Genomic DNA, 21516 nt, shown 5'->3' with positions numbered 1-21516 from the left:
CTGGAACCACACATGGGGGAGTTTCCAGGAAATGCAATCTTGGCCTCTCTCCTTCAATACAAGGCAGACCTTCTAAGGAGGAGGTGGTGATGTACAGTTGAATATCACCCATCAAGTCCTCTCGGCCTTCCTATGACCTCAAATTACAATGACATTCTATTTCTCCTTTCACCCCCAGCCCACTTCCACCTGGTTGTCTTGACTGGAGGTGGTGATGTCCAGTTGAATATCACCCATCAAGTGCTTTTGGCCTTCCTATGACCTCAAATTACAATGACATTCTATTTCTACTTCTCCTTTCACCCCCAGCCCACTTCCGCCTGGTTATCTTGACTAGGGAATGAGATAGGAAACTTTTTGCCTGGGAAAGTATGTGTGGTATGAGCCCAAGGTCTATTCCAGGTGACTTCTTAAGAGCCCATCCAGATGAGTAATTCTCTCACTATGTCACCTCACACCCGACCTCAGTAAAAACTGGAAGATTCTTGTTAATTGTCATTAGAAAGAAATTAAAACACTCCCAAGAGGTTAGCAACTAGGCCCTTCATGGACATATATGTGTTTGCCTTCTTCATTGTCCAGAACTTGATTACTAAGAGCAGTTCAAGGGCCTATGTACATTTTACTTGTATGGGCAAAGGTAGCATCTTCCTGCCATGGTTTCACCATGAGCATCTCTGCATGATCAGCTAACTTGGTACAACTGGATGATGGTTATGGTTGCAAGGCACACTATGCTGGAAGGATGATGAGGGTCCTTGAAAGGAATACTAGGCTTTATGAGAGACACTTGACATGAAGTAGGGAAGGGCACCATTCATGCCACAGATTTGCCTTTCATGCCCATGCTGTTGTCAGCTATTGTATTTGACTGTCTGCATGGAGGTGCTTATGTGATGGATCTCTATACATGAAGATAATTTGCACATCTCCTACCAACCTAGACTACAGTTGCATCTATTGGGAGCTGTTTAATGCAGGCAACAATCAAATTAGCTTAAGCAAAATCAGTAAATTAAAGAAGTTGATTATTTGATTAGCTGGGATGGTTGGAAATTCATTGTCTCGTAAGTAAAAACTCCATAGTTATAACTGGCTTTAGGTACAGTTGAATCAGGGGTTCAGCTGAAATCCCCAAGTTTCTCAGTCTCTTGTTTTATTTTTCTTTGTGTCAATCCTGTTCTCAAGCAGACCTTCCTCATCCAGTGTCCCCAGTATTCATCTGAGCAGATTGACAAACTCAATGGAAATAAACCCCCTCTTTCCTAAAAGTTTCAGTTCAATGTCCTGGGACTTGTTCTCCTTGGTATAGTTTAGGTCATTGCCTATCACTTTGGCACAGGAGCATAGGATGCATCCCTATGCCTAGTGGGTGGAGGGATAAGCCTACACAAACCACATAGACTGGAATTGGATAAGCCTACACAAAACCACATAGACAGCTCCACAAAGGGAATGGTGTGTGTGTGGATAAGGAGGGAGGGTTTCTGCTGCTGGAAAAAGGGGACATGCATGCTCAACTGGCAAGAGTAACAGCTGTCCATTATTCCAGCTCAGCTGGAGTTCAAATTAGTTTGAGCCATCTATGAATCATGTCAGGCAAGTTGTTAGCCTCTTTGGACCGCTCATTATTGGTTTATGAAATAAGTAGGTTGGGTTCAATGGCCCACTCCACCATTCCAGCTCTGAGCTTGTGTACATCTACCCATTGATGCCATACCCAAGGGGCAGCACTGGAATCAGGGCACATTATCAACATTCTCAGGCGCATTGGTCACTTATTTCAGGCCTCATTGTGTTGCAAACAGTAGCCTGAAAAACCTCCCAATATTGCTGGTCACAGTCTCAGAAAAATTCAGAACTGGTTTTGCAGGGGCACGCTCCACAGAAGTGACTGGTCTCTGCCACAGATAGATGCATCCTTAGGCTCCTGGATGGAAGCTTTTTTTAGCCTGTGATTCTTTCTGGAAACTGGGCCCCTGCCAAGCTCATCTGGCATGCTGTGCTCTGGGTAGAAGTAATTATTTTTATGAGGCATTATTCATGTCTGGTCTACCTGAGGGCCACCCCAAATAATGTTTCTCTAGCTATTAAAGGCTTCATCAGGCATGCAGAGTCTCTAGTAGTTTCCTTTAGGGGAAAAGAAAATGATTCCTCTTGAAGTCTACCACCTCCAATGACAGTTTGCTGCGCATTTCAGGGCCACGCTAAGTGGTTGGCACCTGAAAAAAGGGCAAAGTCTTTTTCTTTTAAGTGCAGCTGGAAAATGGGAGTCAAGTGAAAGTAGGGAACTGGGAGAACTATTTCCATACAGCTGAGGTAGCTTTCTTGTTTTGTTCTGAACTGGCAAACTTCAACATGCTCAAGCAATGTTTTGTCAAATTTCTTAAATGCTGAATGTGGCACTGGCCCAAATGAATGTAGATGTTATTTTAGTGCTGAAAGAGATTTATTTTAATGTACAGATGCAGCCACTACAAAGGCCCTTTTTAATCTACTGAGGGCTCTGTTCCCTGCTCTTTTACTCTTTGCAACCCCCTCCTCATTTTAGGGAACCTGTATATGCTGTGAAATTGCAGTGTTCCTTCCTTCCCTCTTCATCTTGCAAGGCAGCGATATAATGCTGACAATAATTATAATTAAGATGCTTTGTGCAAGAAGCAGCAGTTTGCAATGCTTCATCCTGTTTCCCAGCCTACCAGCAATTCAAAGACAATGCTGCTTGATCAAAGAAAATATGCCAACAGGAGAGTGGACCTGCACAGCTCCAGGCTGTGGCAGGGCAGCCTCAAGAGAAGCTTTACCTTATCTGGGATCTGGGTTCTCTACTCACGAAAGGAGCCCATTCTTTTACTGCTCGGCTGTGAGATGGGAAATCCATCAGTTGAGCTGAGCCTCAGATACCAATATCTTGCACCTTGATTGGGGCCAAAATAAACGGGAAGGGACGCACAGAGGAAGCATGGTGACATGTGAGCTTTGCCTGAGCCAAGTCTGTGCTTTCAAGGCAAGAGCAGGGGAGGAGAGCCACAGACAAGACGGGGTGAGAGGGAGAAAAAAGAGGATACTCACTGCGCTCAGTGGCAGAGGGGAAGCTGAAGCCAGGACAGTCCTCAGTCCTCTCACACCCAAGGCTCCTTTTTAATAATCATTTGTAATATCCCCTTTACTTTCTCCAAATGAAATTCATAGAAAATGTAACTTGTTTTCCTATATGCTGCCAAAAAAAATCTACAGAACGTTCCAACTATAATATCAAGAACTAGTTGAGAGTTGTTTATAATAGGAAAATATATATTGTAATACATAAATTTGGGGGCACAACTACAAGATAATACAGAGTAAAGTAGCTAGATGCTTGTGCTGCACTTTGGTACAAGATCTGTCAATGCCGTGGCCACTGTGTAGATATCTCACCCACAAATCCTGCCCCCTTAGTTGGGGGATACCTCTGAAATAGCCAGGCGGCAGACAAGATAAAGGAGACCCATCTCTCTCTTTCGCAGAACTATAGTAATGTTTCTAGAAAATTCCATGTGCAAGACATACTTTGTATTTGCGTATAAAACAAGAGTTCGGCTCAAGACCAGATACGGATTATGCTTCCCAAGCAAGCGATACCATTAGGGACACGGAACTGTTCTTTGGTGCGGGGCCCAGGGGCGGGGGAGGTGGGTGGTAGTTGCTGTCCTGTGGAACTTTGAAGCATCTCTACAGACTTCCAGAACAGACCCCTAGGGGGTGACGCAGCCCCACTGAGAACCACGGGAGAGCCTGGGAGCCACAGGGCGGCTGGCTCTGAGTCAGGCGTGCAGGGCTCCAGTCCCAGCTCCAAGACGTCCTAGCAACTGCACAGCCCTGGTTAAGTTACTAACCGCCCTGTACCTTTTCTTTAACGGAGAAAACATCTTCTCCCTCGCAGGATGGCTGAAGAGTTAAGATAACACAGGATGGGTACCTGGCCCAGAGTGGGCCCTCAGTAGTTCTATTTTCTGTCTTCTTAGGATCAGCTGTGGTTATTATTTTATTTTAATTTCAATTTTTTGGAGACAGAGTCTGACTCCATTACCCAGGCTGGAGTGCAGTGAAGCGATCTCAGCTCACTGCAACCTCCCCACCCAGGTTCAAGTGATTCTCCTGCCTCAGCCTCCCAAGTAGCTGGGACTACAGGCACCTGCCACCATACCCAGCTAATTTTTGTGTTTTTAGTAGAGATGGCATTTCACCATGTTGGCCAGCTGGTCACAAACTCATGGCCTCAAGTGATCGGCCTGCCTCAGCCTCACAAAGTGCTGGGATTACACATGTGAGCCACTGGGCCCGGCTGGCCAGCTGTATTTATAAACTGCCTCCTGCACCCCTGTGGGTCCTATACCATTTCTTCCCTCTGTAACCACCTCCTTAGAGACAAAGGACGTTGGCTTTGCACTCTGCAGCATCCCTGTGGGCATGGGTTTCCTAGAAATTAAGCCCCCCAGGGCTCTGATCTCTTTGGGGCCCTGCCTAGTTTCCCAGGAGCCTCCCCAATTGTCTTATTTCTTCAGAGTGAGGCCACAAACATGAAGGGTCTGGAAGCTCTAGAAGATGTGGTGAGCATCTTAGGAGCTCTTTTTGGGCTCTCAGAAACAGATCAGTTCACAGATGTAGGAAAGGAAAAATAAAACATGAGGCAAAGACTTGCCAGAAAACACAGGGACTTAACAATCTCATATTAAGCAGATGGAATGTCCATCTTTTCTACAGGGCAGGGTCATTCATTTTTGAAGTAATTTTAGGTGAGTCCCTTTGGCTCATTCATTATAGTGGTTTATTTTCTGCTTCTATTCTGAAGTCAGAAAGATCTGGGTTCAAATTCTGGTGCCAGCATAGTTCCCCCCAGCTTCCAGATGGGAAACCTCTATCATCTGTTTTCCAGCCCAGCCACTCCTAAACCTCCATGCGCTCAACTGTAGAACAAAGGGACAATGACAGTATCTGTCTGTGAGGATTCCACGTGCTCTTTGGATGTTTTACAAACTCAGCAGAGTTGGGAATGTTCTGGGTGGTTGAGATGACACTAGGTCTGGCTTACCTGTCTTCCAGCAATAAAGGAGGAAACTTTTCACAGGGATTTGAAGCCTAATGTTTTTGAAGGTGATATGGAGTCTGCAAGACTTAGAAGGAACCTGAGAACCAGGCCGGTTGATGAAATGGATCTGGGACCTCTGGTAGAGGGATCTTAGCTCTTTAGTGGATGGATTGTTGAGCAGGGGTCGTTCTCCAGTCTTGGAAAAACTGTATGGAGACTCACCTACAGGGGAGGAAAGCAGGATATGGGTTAATGCATGTATTTAATGTACATACCCGTTGCTGTGTGTATGTATGGGTGACATTTATTGAATATTTACTATGTACCTGGCACTGTGCTAGGCTCATGGCATACATTAGCTCAGTTAAGGCACAAACCTATAAGATGTGCATCACTCCTCTTCCCATTGTGCAGATGAGAAAACTGACTCTGAAGGCATGCTGCATGTACATGAAACAGGCAGGACTCTGACCTAAGTTTGTTTGAAATTTTCCAATCTGGGAAGGAAGCAGACACAGATAGTAACTAAGAAACTGCTAAAGTGGTGGGGCCTGGTTATGTTACCAGGGGATCCTCGCTCACAGAGCTCCCTAGATGGTGGCGAGCCGCTTCCAAGATAGTGGCAAGCCTTGTGTTCTCTGACCTGGGGTTCTTGGCCTCACAGATTCCAAGGAATGGAATCTGGGGCCATGTGGTGAGTGTTACAGCTCTGCTAGAAGCCGTGGGTCACGGAAGGGAACCATGGAACCCCGTGACTAGTGTTCAGCTCGATTAGGACGAACCCAGGCACTTAGCCGTGCAGTAACAATGGCGAGCCTCTAGCCCGATCAGGAGTGGCAATGGGCGCCTCGCTGGGTCAGGAGCACAGCGGACACCCTGCTGGTTCTGGAGAGATGGAAGTCAGTGGCGGGTCTGCGACGGAGGCAAACAGTAGTGATGGACTGCAAGCGAAAGCGCAGCTTGAGCCGTAACAAACATGGACCAGAAGAGTGCAGTTGCAAGATTTAATAGAGTGAAATAGAGTGAAAACAGAGCTCCCATACCAAGGGAGGGGACCCAAAGGGGGTTGCCATTGCCGGTTCAAATGCCTGGGTTTATATCCCGATCCTTGTCCCTCTCGCTGTGCTCTCAGGCAATAGATGATTGGCTATTTCTTTACCTCCTGTTTTTGCCTAATGAGCATTTTAGTGAGCTCTCTGATTGGTTGGGTGTGAGCTAAGTTGCAAGCCCGGTGTTTAAAGGTGGATGCGGTCACCTTCTCAGCTAGGCTTAGGGATTCTTAGTTGGCCTAGGAAATCCAGCTAGTCCTGTCTCTCAGTAACACTATGGCTTATTACCTGTAGAGGTGAGACTCGTGAAATTCCCCACCCTCAGTACAGAGAGCACTGGGCCAAGATCATGGGACACAACTGAAGCCCTCACGCATGGTGGTCAGATGGCCTGTGCTATGCATAGAGAAAAAGTACCAGTCATTACAACGGGGCCTCAGAAGTCCTCATTCTCTCAAAGCCACTTCTTGCAGTACTTGGACGTCCACGATCCTTTCTATTTTAAAGGCTTTTGTCCATGCTAAAAGGTCCACTTGCCCAGGAGCTGGGAAGAAGGTGAGGATTAAGTCGTTGTGCTGGTTGTTTCCCCCCGACCATGAACACTTGGGGCAGCCTCGGACTCCTGCCCCTACCAGCTTGACAGGCTGTGGGAATCACTGGGAGTGGGTGAGGGGGATGCACTGGAACTCAGTGCCCACAACCCTAGGTTCTCTTCCAGGATCAGCCCCAAGCCAGACCTGAGGAAAGGCCTGGGACTTGGAGTCTGAGCAGCCTCTTGAGGTTACCCCCTTTTGCTAAGTGCTCCATTGTTTATGTTCTTGTGTCATGAACAAGCAGAGGCCACAGATTTCAGCCCACAGATTTCAGGAGTGCCATCAATGCGGTTTTACTTGAATTCAACCTAATTTCCATCAGAAGTCTTCATTATCCTAGTAGGCAAGAACTTTCCCTGAATTCAGTGTCTCTCTTCCTATTCCCAGGGTTTACCTGAGGCTGAAGAGAGAGGGGGTTATTTAAGCATGTCATCATGCAGGCATTTCCTGAGTCACCCAGTCCCATCTGGTCTTCTATCATCAGTCCAGGCACAGTGCTATGGCCTCCTCATTCCAAGGGAAGGTCACTTTGGAGTCAGTCGGCAGCTCCCTGGGCCTCACTCTGAAGAGCCTGCGGGAGCAGGGAACCCTTCCCCACTGAGTTGTCTGTCTGTGGCCTCTGGGAGGCTGTCTCCTTTCTGGCAGTAGCAGGGCTTAGAGCAGGGATGCTCTCGGATTCTTCCCAGCAGTAGGAGAAAAAGGACTGTGTGGAGCAGAATACTCCTGTCTGCTCTGGGAGTTTCCAGAGTTAGACCCAAGGTAGGAAGGCAGATGCCTGCCCGGACATCATAGTGTACATCTTTCTCTTGGGGTCTACCAGCCCCTCAGCTTCCCTTTGATTCTCTTCCCTTTCCCGTCCAAATCATCTTTCCTGGGCAGCTTATTCAGGGGGCTGGAGGTAGGGTGTGGAGAAGACAGGGTACAGATAGCACAAACTGGCCCAGGCAGTTCCCCTGTTTTTCTTCCTACCCTGAGATTCCCCAGGCCTCAGCTTTTGAGAGTCAAAAATCTAGAATCTGCTTCTTTGTTCTCTGGATTCCTGTGTGTCCTCCCTTCCCTGAGGCCTTAAGCATGGAATGCTTTAGCTGAGGGAACGGAGAAAAGCCAGGGGGTGCCAGGAATCTCCGGGAAGAAGTACAACTGGATTTCAGACTTATTTCTCAGAGGGCATGAGAGGCGCTGATTAACCTCCTTGTGTCTGGACCACAGTGCATTTGCTCATTCATTTACTCATCTAGCTTTTATTGAATGCTTTCTGGGCACCACCTATGCTTAGGGAATATGAGAGGTGAAGAGAAAACTTCCCCTTCCCCTTCGGAAGTTTTGCTGAAAATCAACTGACAAAAGACAGATTAGTAGGAGAAAAGACATACAAAATATATTCGAACATATGTAACGTGGGGAATCACAGGAGAATGATTACCCAATAACCAACCCAGTGTGGTACAGAAGCTTACATATTGAATATACATTTTTCATGGGGACAGGGGAGATGGGGACCCACACTGGAGGAGACAGATGGACATTAGGGAAGGTGAGGGGCAGAGCTGCACAGGAACCAAGGTTGTCTTATTATGCAAATAATGTCCCCCAGGTAATCTCTTGGAGCTGCTCTGAGAAGAATATCTGAAAAGTCTGTCTGGGCTGGTGATGACTCCCACTCTCTTCTCTGGTCATTGGTCTTTCCTGGTTATTTGATGAAATTTCTAGGGCAGGGTTTAAGACAATTACATTTCTTTTGGAAAAAAAAAAAAGCTGTCTTGGTCAGATGAGGATATTCCAAAGACAGTCCCTCCCTGCACTTAGGGTAAGAGGGGGAATAAGACTAAGCTAGAGGAACCTTGATTCTGAGGAAGCTTCTAAGGTCTTTCAGCATGTCAAAGCTCCAGTCTTTGGGATATCATTCTTTGAGTCCCAACAGAATGTTGGTGGAATGGAGAAATGTGTAAATTGAGGGACACTGAGATCAGACAGCCTGGCTCTCCCCTGAGGCCTCTGTCTACTGAGGGGGCTCTTTTGGGTGTTGGCCCTGCTGAGAAGGAGTTGGACTTGGCCTGCCAAATCAGACAAGAAAGTGCCAGCCCCACCTCGCAGCCCACCCTCATGAGACCTGACCAGCTCAACCCACTCACGAAACCAGGTGAGAGTCAAGGAGCAGTCGCTTAACAACAGAAGATGGCTTTTCCAGCCTCACCATCTACCTGATGAAGGGACAAAATTGGTATTCTTCACTCCAGGGCTGACTTCCACATATTCTAAGGTCCAGAGATTCCAGGAAATGAGAGGGAAAAAGCATTTGATTACTCCGGAGTGCCATCTGTCCCTCCTTAATGTTTCCCTGTCTCCTCCCTCCCCTCCCTACTCATAATCACCTCGTGTGTAGCTCTTCTGAGAGGATCTGCATTGGGCCAGATCTGCTACAGCTGGTCACATCTGCCACCCAGGTGTTTGACTTTGAAGTAGGTATCTCCCTGGCCAGAGGGAACCAAGCCCAGTGGCTTGCCTTGCCAGGCTGTGTTACTGCATGAGCAGACTCATAAGTGCATGGTCTTTCCTTGGCTGTTCCTGGTGTAGCCATCCTTTCCATGTTCAATGAGTTGGAGATTCCTGGAAAAGAAAGTGATGGTCTTGTTGACCCACCACCAATGGGACAATGTTGCTGTGGCAGGCTATCCCCAGAATAATCACCAGTTTTTGTTTTAACCTTCCTGTCTTTGTCTTTTAAAGGCCAGGAAGTTCAGCTTCCTAACGTGCATGGGCCACATAGTCTCAATGTTCTCAACCTCTTCAAACTCATTACCAACCTAGGATTTTGTGCACAGCCAAAAATGCTTTCTCCACCCTCCCTCTTCAATTGGTCTTAGGCTGTCATAAATTCATGCTCATCCTACAGACCCTGTCTCTTTAGTGGAGAGTTCTTTTTTTTTTATTTATTATTATTTTTTTATTATACTTTAAGTTCTAGGGTACATGTGCATAACGTGCAGGTTTGTTACATATGTATACTTGTGCCATGTTGGTGTGCTGCACCCATCAACTCATCAGCACCCATCAACTCATCATTTACAATAGGTATAACTCCCAGTGCAATCCCTCCCCCGTCCCCCCTCCCCATAATAGGCCCCGGTGTGTGATGTTCCCCTTCCTGAGTCCAAGTGATCTCATTATTCATTTCCCACCTATGAGTGAGAACATGCGGTGTTTGGTTTTCTGTTCTTGCGATAGTTTGCTGAGAATGATGGTTTCCAGCTGCATCCATGTCCCTACAAAGGACACAAACTCATCCTTTTTTATGGCTGCATAGTATTCCATGGTATGTATGTGCCACATTTTCTTAATCCAGTCTGTCACTGATGGACATTAGGGTTGATTCCAAGTCTTTGCTATTGTGAATAGTGCCGCAATGAACATACGGGTGCATGTGTCTTTATAGCAGCATGATTTATAATCCTTTGGGTATATACCCAGTAATGGGATGGCTGGGTCATATGGTACATCTAGTTCTAGATCCTTGAGGAATCGCCATACTGTTTTCCATAATGGTTGAACTAGTTTACAATCCCACCAACAATGTAAAAGTGTTCCTATTTCTTAGTAGAGAGTTCTTTAACTCTACCTCCAGTTTAGGTAATTAGTTCTCAGAGTAATCTTAAGGTAATAGCCTAATCACGTAAGCAAATCAGTCATCATTACCTAAGGGAAGACAGAACCAATTTGAGTATTTAGATGCATTAATTGGTGCAAATATTCTAGAGTGTTTAGGTAGTAAATGACTTACCCTGATACCTCCAGTTTGCATTTTATCTGACAGAAAAGAACACCAGGAGCACACTACATCTTACAGTTATGGAAACCTCTTTGCCTTTGCTGTATAGGTTGAAAACAGGGGTGAAGGTAACTTCTTAGTAGGAGACTTGAGGCCCATAACTTTCTTCTATGACCCTTGCTCTTCTCCAGTATCAAGTTTGCAGGGTGTTATTAGGATTAGCAATAAAGTTTTTTAAGCGTCTAGCAGACACCTGGCACATACTAGAGGGCTTCATGAATGGGATTAATTATTATTATTACTATTGCTATTATTACTATGTGATATTCCTATGAATCAAGTTATAAAATAATTTTCTTTTCTTTTTTTTTTTTTTTTTTTTTAGAGACAGTGTTTCTATCCCCCAGGCTGGAATTCAGTGGCACAATCTTAGCTCAATGCAGCCTCAAACTCCTGGGCTCAGGTGTTCTTCCTATGGAACTTAGACTATAGGTGTACGCCACTGCACCCAGCTAATTTAAAAAATTTTTTTGTAGAGACGTGGTCTCACTCTGTTGCTCAGGCTGGTCTTGAACTCCTAACTTCAAACAATCCTCCCATCTCAGCCTCCTAGAGTTCTGGGATTACAGGTGTGAACTACCACACCCAACCATAAAATGATTTTCATCGTGGAATAAATCTTAGGTAATTCGGAGACATATCTGGTGAACAGAGAAGTATGCTTCATTAAATAATTTATTTGGAAGTAAAAGCATGTTCAAATTTATCAAACTAATATGACAGAGCCTTGAGGTCTGGTGTGTGTGTTAGGAAGGGCTGGTGGGGAAGTGCTGTATCTGGCCAGATTCAGATGCAACTGATGGGTCTGGCAAACTCAGGGGTTCCAGGCTTCACCCAGTCAGGAGGGGTTAGAAACGAGATCATACTTCTCCATCCCCGGTACCCATTGCTCCATGCAAGTCCATCTGTCATCTCTCACCTGGTAGGATGAGCACTCTTGACCCCTATGCAGTCCCCCAGAAACAAACCATGCATCCCAGCAACTTCCCCTGTAGATTTTCCCAAAGCACAAATCTGTTTGTGTCTCACATCCTTCCTTCCCCTGCTGAGAACCTTTTCATTGCTCTCTCTTGCTCTTGGGACAGTCCAGACCACATGGATGGCAGAGGTAGATCTCTGGAGAGAGCAAACTCCCTGAGAATAATTGATATCTCCATCCACATGGCATTCAACCACCCCGTGTGTTTCACAAGTGCCTGCCTGCGCTGGGAGCTTCTCTAGGTACAGGGAATACAGCAGTAAACAAAGAGCCTCAACCTCTAGTTGGATGGGGATGAAACACAATAAATAAATAATATAAAATATCACTTTATGTCAAATATTGATAAATACTATGAAGAAGCAGGTTTAACTGCTGACAAGAAAACCAGCAGAGTATTCCATGTATCGGATGGGTGTGGTGGCTCCAACCTATAATCCCAGCTGCTCAGGAGGCTGAGGCAGGAGGACTGCCTGAGCCCAGGAGTTGGAGGCTGCAGTGAGCTGTGATTGTGCTGCTGCATTCCAGCCTGGGTGACAGAGCAAGACCCTACCTCTATTTTTTTAAAGAATATTTTTAGCTCAAAGTCAGTTTATTCCCTACAGCAGTAAGGGAGAATACAACCTTGATAGTTGTAGAAGTGTCTGAGAAAGGGGAAGCCAGGTGGATATTTACAGCATTTTGGAGTCTGGCTGGGCAGGTCTTCCAATGTGGGGATCTGGTTGGTATTGGGACCTCTCCTGAGTAAAGCAATAGTTACTATCTTTCTGGGCAAGAATTTTCTAGAACTAATAGCAAAGTCATGAAAGTCATGTTGATGGAGGTGGCTTTGGTCCCCAGTCCTAACAGTTAAGCTGCAGGACACAAACTGTCTCAGTTCTCTCAGGGCTAAGTACGCAACAGAGATCACCCCAGGTCATTGCCTGGGGATGTTCTGTATGACCCCCAGCCTGGAGCTGCCAGATTTAGTAAACCAAAAATATTTTATCTGCTTGGCATGGTGGCTCACACTTGTAATCTCAGCACTTTGGGAGGCCAAGGTGGGAGGATTGCTTGAACCCAGGAGTTAGAGACCTGCCTGGGCAACATGGCAAAACCCTGTCTCTACAAAAAACACAAAAATTAATGAGGCATGGTGGACATGCCTGTAGTCCTAGCTACTCGGGAGACTATGGTGGGATAATCGCCTGAGCCTGGGAGGTCGAGGCTGCAGTGAGCCATGATCTCGCCACTGCACTCCAGCCTGGGCAACAGAGCAAGATCTTGCATCAACAAAAAAACTCTTTATCTGGCAATCCTATTAGAGTGCTGTCAGTTTTTCAAATGAACTGTCTATATATTGAGTCTTGTGTTTCACAAGGTACTAGTTGGGCCAAGCTGAGCTCTGCAGTTCCCTGGAGACTGCGGCACAGGGTGGTGTTCAGTTCACCACAGTTCCCTCTCAGCTCTGAAGGGAATTTGAGTTTGGGAGCTCCACAGGGGACTCAGGTCCCTCCGGGGAGCTGGGTGTGCTTGGACAAGTTCTTCTCCATCTCCGTGCCCTGTAACAGGAACCTGACAATCAGAGGGTTTGCAGGCATCCCTCCAGCTCTGTGGACTGCCCACGTGGAGATTTTAGTGCTATTTTATATTAAATACAGTCATAAACATCCAACTCAGAGATGTTTGGCAACTATATGTGGCTGTTCTATTATTGGTTTGGAAATGTTTAGAAACTTGACCCCCAATTTTGTTATGGTCTCTTTGGTAACTGTTATTAGGTGGTGACCTAATAAGAAATTATTAACTAGGGAGCTATAACTTGGAAGCTTATAATTTTTTAAAGGACATTGATTTGTGCAGCCCTGATTAAAATACAATGAAGCCTGAGGTTTAAATGTTTTGTTCTGAAAGGTTGAAAGGGTGGGAATTGACTCTAAAAATGTATTGGCTTGAAAATTTTATTGGAATAATATTATTTGAAGAGCTTTGTGAGCATAAAATGATTTGACAAAAACTATTTGATGCTAGCTCCGGCAGCCTGGGAAAGCTGAGGGAATATAGGTTTCTTCAGATGAAGTCTGGGAAAATGCTTCCAGATTACCTCAGGGGTGAAAAGAAAATTATTATTCCATTCCACAACCCTGCTAATTCTTTTCAACATCAATCCAGTCAAGTAATTAGAACCCAAATGGAGGAAACATTTATAATTGTCATTTACTCCACTTACCAAAGGTGACTGTTTTGAGAAGCTCTGACAGGACAGAAAAAAAAAAAAAAATAAAGTGATTATGAAAGAAATGTGTGGCCAAATGGATCAGGCCTTCCTACACACATTCCCAGAAGCCAGTCACAGGCTGCAGGTAGGGATGGTTACAGATTAAAATAGGCCTCCTCAGCAGAGAAAATCTTCTGCTATAGCCTTGTCAATGGAGTGATAATGTGAGCTATTTCTCCTCCGTCTCTGTCACCACAGACATATATCATGGAGCTCTTTGTTATTTAAAAGCATGTATAAGAAAGATTACCAACCCCTCATACCACAGGGAATGCTTCAGAAGTGAAATATGCAATCTTTTAGGGGTTACATTTAAAATACCTCCTCCCCTTTTATCATTGTATTTCTTCACTTAGACTAGGCTAATGAGGTGTTTCTGCTGCTGTGAGAATTTTTTTTTTTTTTTCTTATTTCTGAAATAATACCGTAGCTTGGAGATTAATGTTCAGGCTTTACCAAGATTGTAACAAATGCATATTGCTTCGATCTAAATATTTCTCCAAAGGTTGTTGCTGATCATTCTCCCTTGCCTGTAATATTCTAAGAAAGCTTTTGAATTTGCCAGCCTGATCCCCAGGGGGAAAAGAGTGCAGCTGCCTTCCCTTCCTTCCCCCTCGTCTTCCCGAGGATACTCTGTTCTCAGTTTTGCCCAAATTAGTCCCAGGATTTCAGTTGTCTTTTTTGTCCAACATTCCATCATGCAATTCATTAACATCTTCACATGAAATATTTAACAGATGAGTTATGTCCTAATTCACATTACAGTTTTAAATTGTTATTCATGTGGTAAGTCATTTATCTTGGCCACCAACAGACCTCTGGAGTGGGCTCACATTTGATGTAAAGAAGGTTGGAGTTACTTTCCTTGATGCTCCGGAACAGTGGCCTTATTCCAAACCCTGGGTTAATAGTGAAATATTCCCAAAAAATGACATTCAGATTCATTGTTAGTTCTATTCACAATTAACTGTTTTGAAAACAAACAGAAGAAAACATTTAAACAAACGTGGCTTGGGTAATGGCTATTACAATTGACCGTTAATTAAGACAAGTTGGAATCCAAATGTGCCAGGCCTTGTTACTATCACTGCTAGCAATCTTTGCCATGGTGCACAAAGAAATAAAAATTTAGAGGCTGTCAAAGTGGGGGTGAGACTGGGTAAGAGATGTTAACCAAGACATGTAAAAATACCCAGTGCCCTGATTAAGAAATATGACCACCTAGGAGGCTGATGATCTGGATAAGCATTTATTTGTATAATTCGGGTTTTGGGAAAAGTCACTTGACTCCTAAGGGCTGAAATACATGGGAAATCCTTAGCAGGTATTTTATTTATCATTAACTTGTTGTAGTTGTATTTCCTCTAATGAAGCTACAATTTTCTACTATATTCCTACCCATGGAATCTGTTGGAAGAAAATATCCTGTTTGTAGAACAAGGCAATGCAAGGCAGCTCTTGAATCTGTTTCTCTGCCTGGACACCACAGTGAAATAATTGTCCACATTTGCAATTGTCCAGCAGTAGCCAGGTCATTGAGAAGTTTTGTAGGCAGGTGGTCTGATTGATCTGCACAGGAAGCTGATGGCACCAGTATCATGGACAGCAGTCTTCTTGACTTCTGTACCCTGACCTTTCTAACCTTGTCCTGAGTATGCGTGAGTGATCACAATTCCAGAAGGGGTGACAGGGCGTCTTCTTCTGTTTTCATTTGCTTTTAACAGAGTGGTAGAAACAGGGTAACTTGTAAAGAAAAGGAATTCACTTCTTAAAGCCTCTTCTCAGAGGCTGAGAAGTCCAAGTTCAAGGGGCCCCCTGTAGTGAGGGCCTTGCTGGTGGGGGCTCTGCAGAGTCCCAGAGAGGCACAGGGCATCGCATGGTGAGGGGACTGAGTGTGCTCACTCAGGTCTCTCTCCCTCTTCCTGTAAAGCCACCAGTCCCACTCTCATAATGACTCATTAATCCGTTAACCCATTAATCTATTAATAGATTAATCCTTTCATGAGGGCAGAGTCCTCAGGACCCAGTCACCTCTTAAAGGTGCCACCTCGTAATACTGCTGCATTAGGGGTCAAATTTCAACATGAGTTTCAGAGAAGAGCAGCATTCAAACCATAGCACAGGTTTTGAATGGTGTAGCACACTTTTCCTTAATCCTGAAGGAAAAAGATTCATTCTGTAAGAGCCTGCTTGGCTGACAGCATGACTTTGTAATGCATTTCCTCATTAATATAACACTCTAAGGAACATTCCTAGTAGTGGACAGTTTGCCTTGGTCATAGGTGAATTTTCTGCTCACTCGCAACATAATTGGCATGAAAGATATATTAGCCATGAAACACAAGAATAAAGAATAAAAGCTCTAGGAGCAAATCACAACATGAATGATGACAACGCTATCAACTAGTTATAGTGTTTTAATACCCATGATTTTATTTACTCTCATTGATTTTTGTCCCACAAAAGTTCTGCTCAGAAGCTAGAGCTGGTGCAACTCTATTGGTGGAGACAGAGAGGTAAAGTGACATACCCAAGGGAACAAAGCAGTGATCTTAAAAATGGGGTTTGCAATCAGTTCTCCCAGCAAAACAATTCCTGATTGGGGTTCACTGATGGTGGCAGGATTGTTTTTCTGCCTTTTGGATGAGCTCTCTGTGTGTATGTGAATATACTGTATAAACTTGGAGGGCTGGACAAATGGAAATAGGGGTGTTTGGGTGAGCTTGTGTGCCAGGTATAGTGAGCACTATTTTACAAACCGGATCTGTGCCCCTCCAGTATGTTGCAAGTTGAGGCCAACCCCAGGGAAAATTATTTCTAAATGAATACAATATGAAAAAAGTTGTTTTATTTCTAATTTTATATGTAACATTGTTATTTCGTGAGTTTCAGATTACACTTGAATGCATGTCTATTAACATGATATGAGATGCATGCATGATTTCATCTTGAATGCATTAAACATAATAGCACTGCAAATGTAATTTGTAGTCTCAAGTTTTATAAAGCAAAATAAATAAATCTTGAGGGTGGTTGTTGCATTGATTTCTTTAGGGTTCGTTCAAACTCATTACCAACTTCCCCTTGCAAGTCCAGGTTGTCTCATGCTGGCAGTCCTGTTTGCTCTAAACCCCCTATACCTAAGTCATCTCATTTCTTCTACCTCTGGGGAGTGGTAGTATAAACAGGTTTGTGGAGAACTGTACCTTCTATCCTTAAGGAGTGCTAGGGTCCAGTTCTTTTCTATGGTTCCTTCTACGATCACTGGTCATCATCCAATAAAGGTCTCTGCAATGGTGGAAATGTTACAGATCTGCATGGTCCAGTACCATAGCCTCTAGCCCCCTGTGGCTGTTGAGCACTTGACATCTAACTAGTGTAACTAAGGAACTGAATTATGACTATTATTTAATTTCAGTTAATTTTTATTTAAATAGCCACATGTAACTAACGGCCACCAATTTGGACAGCACAGGATCAGAGCATTCTAGCCTGTCCCTAGATTCAAATATGCTGATCACTGGCATTCTGCAAATCAAATGGTCTATGTATTTTGGAGCGTGTATGATGCCCTGCGTTCATTTCTGTCAGCTCTGGGGATGCTGAAGTGTGAATCTCTCTTCGGTGATTTCACTGCTCTCCCCAGGCCTCTACCCCTGGCGGTTGTGTCTCTCACATCTTTTTGTCAATACACCTATCACCCAGCATATACTGGATTTCTGATAAACATGAGAGAAAGGACTGGAAGAAGGGAGGGTAAAAGTAGATAGGAAGGAAGTTAAACAGTTGGGAAAAGAGGAAGTCTGGAAGGAAGATCCTTTATTGAAGTTTTGATATCTGTAGTCAAGCCTTCTTAGAGTATTGAGAGGAGTTGTGAGAACGGTCACATGGATAGTTCAAAAGAGACGTCAGTGCTTCAGATGCCTGAATATTTCATAGGAAAAGATTCTGGGCTCTTTGAGATGACAATCCTTATAACAATAATTTTGCTGTTTTGTTGATTTCCAAAGACCTTCCCAGCATCTTGGGGTCACTGTCCTAGGAGGCTCACCCCATACTGGCACATTGGGAAGGATCCTATGGGATAATATTTTCTGGATTGGTTGTGTGCCTGGGTGGTGCGTAAGATATCAACAGATGCAGTTGTGTAAAGGGACTTTGTCTCTATCTATGTGATGAAGATTCCCAGCAGGGAGGGAGCCCTGGGGCATCTGTAATCAGATTGAAGGAGCACTGTGACCTCCAGGGAAATATGTTGATGATTTTCTAGACTGTCTAAAATATTACAAACCCCAGGAATGGTGATTTTATTTTCTGTAACTCTCCTTGGGACTTGAGTTTCACAAAAGCATTTGCTGTCTTTGTTTTCCTTATTAAATTAGCAAGGATAACTTAAATCAATGTACTGTTACGGCTTGAAATGTTGCTGAAAGAACAAAATAGATGGGCTTGACAAACGTCTCAGGTTCCATTTATTTAGGATGTTCCATAACATTTAGGTTATGTGGGAGCTGAAAGGAGAGAGTGGGACTCACTGAAGTAGTCGTGTTTTCTCTGATAAAGGTCGAAAAAGAAAAATGTGGACCAAAACAAAGGAAAATAGTGAAAGGAAGCTACACTTCTGTTTGTGGCAGGTGATATATTTGTTTTTCTAAATACAGCTGGCCATAGGATTCCCTGAAGTATTTTTGTTTATTTGCTTGTCTGTTGGGGAAGAGGGGTATTCTTATTTTTTTATTGCCTTGTTTTTTGCACTTTAAATCATTTTCACACTTAAGAAATAATTAGCTCAATCCCATTACTCTCGATCCCTTACACTCATTCTCCCGTTTCCCATTTTACAGACCCTTTCCCTAGCACTTCCTCTGCAAGCTTTCAGAGTGGACTTTCTAAAAATATAAACCTGGTCCTGCCACTTCGATACTAAAGACCTTCAATGGCACCAACAGCAGATGTCAGAATACTTTTTCTGTAAAGGACCAATAGTAAATAACTGAGGTTTTGTGGGCCATGCAGTCTCAATTAAAACTACTCAGCTCTGCCATTGGAGTCATAGACAGTATGCAAACCAGTTAGTGTGACTGTGCTGCAAGAAAACTTTATTTACAAAAAGAGGCTGGATTTGCCCATTGGACCAATCTCTGGCCCACATGATACTCTTGAAGCTTTGGCCTGACATTTAAGACCTTTGGCCATTTGACCTCAGCCTGAGCAACTGGGTCCCCGTTCCCATTCTTCTCAAGCCTCCGAACAAATGATGGTCTTTAAAAAGGTTCTCTCCCTTTCCCTCCCTTCGTGTTTCCTCCATTTGGATTGCCATCTTCCCTGGCTTCCTACTGTTCTGTGAGTGGGCTCTCCATGCCTCACCTTACACAAAGCTCTCACCAGTGCCCGCCAGGCCAAGTCAGCCCCATTCTTTGCATGCTCTGGTTCTTTATGCTTCTAGTGTAGCTTTGACAATGGATCTACTCCTCAACTGGACGTGGAGGGAGCTTAGTACCCAGTGTAGAGGTTAATACCCACTCAACAAATGGTCTGAAGTTCATCCATCAATGAAATTGTGAGTCTCTTAATCATAGGAGAGTATGTTAACTTACAGGTAAAACCCACTGCAAACCCCAGATATGCCACAGGAAGCCAGGGGCCAGTGTTACTGGAAAGGGGATGAGGTCAGCCAGCAGGAGCACAGCTAGGTCAAAACTAGCAGAACAATTGCAGCCAGGACTATCCAGGAGCCTTTGGGCAACAACTTCATGGCACAGGCAGGGGTGTGAGTGAGGAGGGAGGGAAGCAGTGTCTAGTTCAGGGCATCAGGACCAGGACGGGGATGCAGCCTGCTGGAGAGAGATCAGAGAGAAGCAGCCTGCATGATTAATGGGATGGAGGGACTGACTCATAAGGAAAGATGAAAGCCCCCCAAGGAGCTGGGGTAGAGGGACCGACAGGGGCAGATGAGAGCAGGCTGCAAGTATGTGAGATAGATAAACACCCAGAGGGGAGCAGCTGGCTTCATCAGGGAGGTGAAGATGAGGGCTCAACCAGAGAACGGGGGTGGGGGTCTCCGAAAGGGCATCGGGAGACTCATGGAAGCTCAAGAGATGACAGGTGGGCCCAAGACAGCTCTGGGCTGTTGGAGGGAGAAGCACCATGGAAAGGCTACCCTGGAGTGACTCTTTCATGCAGGCCTGATGCTCTACCCTGTAAGGCCTTGCAGCTTGCCCTTGGCTCTGAGATGTGGCCTTAGCCTTCCTCTGTCTGACGGCCTGGCGGGGGCTGGCCGGGGAGCACTGCGGGAGGGGAGCTGTAAAGAGGCACACAGAGGAGGACACATGAACTCATTTCCCACCCTCCTCTTAGATACCAGTTACTGGTTGTCACAACAATTTCGAGGCCTCTCCTCTGAAGTCAGTTTTCAGCCAGCCCCTGCCTGTCTTTGGTGAAACCGGAGATACTTGTTCCAAGCCTAGCACTCACCCCCGCCTGCCAGTGCATCTGATCAGAATTCAGCCCGGACCCTGTTTCGCATCCTGCACCCTGGCCTGTCAGGCATTTGGAAGATGAGATTTATTTGAAATGCAGTCAACCGCCATCAGACTGAAGATCAGCTTCCTTCAGGCATTCTCTGAAACGTCTTCCAATGCCGGGAAGAACAGCTTGTGTTGTGTAGTCTGGCCAAGTGGCCTACATCACAGTAGATCCCCAACAGCTGATTTACTAAAGCCATCCTCCACCTTGGCTGTGCGTGGGAATCATCTGGGACACTTATAAAACGTACCCAAGCTAGCCACATGGCTCACACCTGTAATCCCAGCACTTTGGGAGTTTGAGGCAGGCAGGTCACTTGAGCCCAGGAGTTAGAGATCAGCCTGGCCAACATGGTGAAACTTCATCTCTACAAAAAATACAAAAATTAGCCAGGTGTGGTGGTGTACACCTGTAATCCCAGCTACTCAGGAGGCTGAGTCATGAGAATCACTTGAATCCAGGAAGCAGAGGTTCATCTTATTTTTCTCCATGAAAACGAAGAAAAATTTTCTCAGTGGTGAGCTGAGATCACACTACTGCACCCTAGCCTGGACAACAGAGTGAGACTCTGTCTCAAACAAACAAACAAACAATTCACACAGCTGTTACTCTTCTATATTTCTCTCTAACTGCTGACTATAATATCACTTGGAAGCTTTTTTAAAAAGCAAGCATATACTGATGGGTCATCTGTATAGTCAGCATCTTGCTGGGGGCAGGGGTCCAGCAGGGAGCAAGAACAGGTCCTCATTCTTGGGGAAGTTGTGTTCCAGAGAACAAAGGACACTAAGGGCAGAAAAGAATGATCCTGGGGCACCGACATGGTGCATTTCAGAGGCTTTTCACATTCTGCACATTACAGCCATGCACTGCTCTGGTCTTTATCCTAGAGTCTGAAATTCTAAGTCCAAACACAGATGGCAAATCTCTCCCAAGGTACACACCCAGTTAACCTTTACTCTCAGGGCTTGCTTCAACAATTTCTTTAGGAAATAGAAATGCCCTTGATAGTTATCAGGGTAACAACAGCCCAAGACCTTTATGAATCTCCAAGTTCCTGAAGCCAGCACAACTATGATTACCCAAATGGTAATCATGGTCCAATATAGTGGCACGCAAAATTTTAAGAGTATTTAAGTGATTTTTTTCCTTACAATTGTGTATTTCTTCTGATGGGTGTTCCAGTGTTATTTAGGTTGAATTACTGTAGGTCTTTAAG

At 44.8% G+C, this 21516-nt stretch overlaps 1 protein-coding gene across 1 annotated transcript in view; it reads left to right on the top strand.

Annotated features, from left to right (window-relative positions):
* The window catches only part of CACNA2D3 (calcium voltage-gated channel auxiliary subunit alpha2delta 3), a 958661-nt gene that overhangs the window by 826487 nt on the left and 110658 nt on the right, over positions 1–21516 (top strand). The window lies entirely within an intron of this gene.

This window comes from Piliocolobus tephrosceles, chromosome 2, assembly GCF_002776525.5.
Source record: "Piliocolobus tephrosceles isolate RC106 chromosome 2, ASM277652v3, whole genome shotgun sequence".
Taxonomy (NCBI): domain Eukaryota; kingdom Metazoa; phylum Chordata; class Mammalia; order Primates; family Cercopithecidae; genus Piliocolobus; species Piliocolobus tephrosceles.
The sequence above is the reverse complement of the archived record's forward strand: the minus strand, read 5'-3'. Positions and strand labels throughout refer to the sequence as shown.